The sequence below is a fragment of the Cervus elaphus genome, chromosome 25, assembly GCF_910594005.1.
Source record: "Cervus elaphus chromosome 25, mCerEla1.1, whole genome shotgun sequence".
Lineage (NCBI taxonomy): Eukaryota > Metazoa > Chordata > Mammalia > Artiodactyla > Cervidae > Cervus > Cervus elaphus.
This window is the reverse complement of record NC_057839.1, coordinates 43,087,848-43,090,168: the sequence shown is the minus strand read 5'-3', so window position 1 is coordinate 43,090,168 and position 2,321 is coordinate 43,087,848. Positions and strand designations below refer to the sequence as shown.

The 2,321-nt window shown below is 45.1% G+C and overlaps 1 non-coding gene across 1 annotated transcript; it reads right to left on the bottom strand.

Annotated features, from left to right (window-relative positions):
* Positions 1–1,032: 1,032 nt before the first annotated feature.
* On the bottom strand, positions 1,033–1,105 carry TRNAG-CCC. Its single transcript has one exon. It is a non-coding gene; the product is annotated as a tRNA-Gly (tRNA).
* Between the last annotated feature and the right edge of the window lie 1,216 nt (positions 1,106–2,321).

Here is a 2,321-nt window from a genome sequence, read left to right as displayed (position 1 = left end):
AAGGCTGTGACTGTTTCATTCTACTGCGGGGAGGGAGTGGAGGGGCAGGAGGCCAGTCTCCCGCAGGGCCCATCCAGGCTGTTTGGAGGAACAAGTGAGTTACCATGGAGACACCTTGAGGGAGCAGAGTGATATCTCAGTGGTAAGGGCACACAGCGGAAGACTGCTTCTTTGTTACTGTTCCTTTGATTCATATTCCTTGATTTTTACCCCTGGGCTAAACATGAGACTGCGGAAGCTCAAATTACGGGACCATGAACTTCTATCTCTTGCAGGAAGCAACAGGGCTGAGGAACACGCAGAGCTGGCAACTTGTGAGATAAAGGGCTATACACCTGTGCAGTCCAATGTGGGAACCAAGCCTGGTGTGGGAAAAGAAGCACTTGGACCTTCTTCAGGTTTGCTTAAAATTATAGGTGAGACCTTCCTTGTTCTGCATTTGTGAGCTTGGTTCTGCAGTGTCTCCTTGTTCTAAGAGTTACCGTAACACTCAGTGTAGCTGACGTTGCATGGGGATCAAGGTCCTGCATAACTGATGTTTCCACAGAATGGAAACTTGCCCTTTCAAGTGCCAAAACAGTGTTTATTTTTTTACCACTTTAAAGAATAGAAATTGTTCTAAAACATATAGTTTGCTACCTGTCTTAAAAAATCAAAGGGTCTGAACTTAATTTGATCCTTCCTTAAAGATTCGGAGTATTTATCTTTATCATTGTGCAACACAGCACAGCTTCTCCTTCTCTGCTTATCTATATTCTTCTTTGTATTCAGCTCTCACTTCCTTTTGGATCATTTGATTCATTTGAGTCCTCAATTTATTTCCTTGCTTAAATCGATGGTAGACAAGAAACCCAGTTATCCAGCTCTATTAGAAACATATGTTAAGACCCATGCATGCAAGGAAAAACAGTATTTGAAAAAAGATAGCATTTTAAAAAATTTATTTATTTGGCTGCTCTGGGTCTTATTTGCAGCATGTGGTGTCTTTGGTTGGGGCATGCAAACCCTTAGTTGTGGGCATGTGGGATTTAGTTCCCTGACCAGGGATTGAACCCAGGGCCCCTGCATTGGGAGCACAGAGTCTTAGCCACTGGACCATCAGGGAAGTCTTAAGATGGCATTTTAAATCCGTAAGGAATAAATGGAAAGTTAGCCATGCATTTGGGAAAAAAAATAAAATGACCTCCCTAACTCTGCGGACAGAAAAAAGAACAAAAGAATGTCACTCATTCAACAGTCATGCAATAGTTAAGTTGTCACCCACTTTAGCAGTGCTCTGGCAGTACATCCTGAAAGGTATTCAGGGTGAAAAAATAGGATGAGGCAATCTGTGCTTTAGATAAATGGGCCCCTATACTGATAGACACATACATCAGGAAGAATTTTAATGACCCAGACTCTTGACTCTTCCTATACATCGGAAAGCACTAAAATAATTAACTTGAAATATCTCTTCTTTGAATTAGAGTTAGACAAGGCTGTGGTCCATGTGATCAGTGGTTAGTTTTTGGTGATTATGGTTTTCAGTCTGTTTGCCCTCTGATGGAGAAGGATATGAGGCTTATGGAAGCTTCTTGATGGGAGAGACTGACTGACAGGGAGACTGGGTCTTGTTCTGATGGGCGTGGCCATGCTCAGTAAATCTTAAATCCACTTTTCTGTTGATGGGCGGGCTGTGTTCCCTCCTTGTTATTTGACATGAGGCCAAACTATGGTGAAGGTGATGAAGATAATGGCAACCTTCTTCAAAAGGTCCCATTCATGTACTGCTATAGTCAGTGCCCCCAGCCCTGCAGCAGGCCACCGCTGACCCATGCCTCTGCTGGAGACTCCTGGACACTCATGGGCAAGTCTGAGTCAGTCTCTTATGGGGTCACTGCTCCTTTCCCCTGGGTCCTGGTGCACACAAGATTCTGCTTGTGCGCTCCAAGGCTCTGTTTCCCCAGTCCTGTGTAAGTTCTGGCAGCTCTACGGTGGGGTTAATGGCTTATGCCCTACCCAGATCTACTGCACCCAGAGCCCCTGCCCTTGCAGCAGTCCACTACTACCCATACCTCCTCAGGAGACGCTCAAACACAGTTCTGTCTCAGTCTCCGTGGGGTCTCTGGGTCCTGGTGTGCACAAGGTATGTTTGAGCCCTCTAAGCATCTCTAGCAGGTATGGGGTTTGATCCTGAACACAATTTTGCCCCTCCTACCATTTTGCTGGGTTGCCCTTGGATATAGGGTATGTCCTCACAGTCGCTCTAGCACCATGATAGTCAACAAGAGTACGAAGTGCAGTATTGGATGCAATCTCAAAAACAACAGAATGACCTCTGT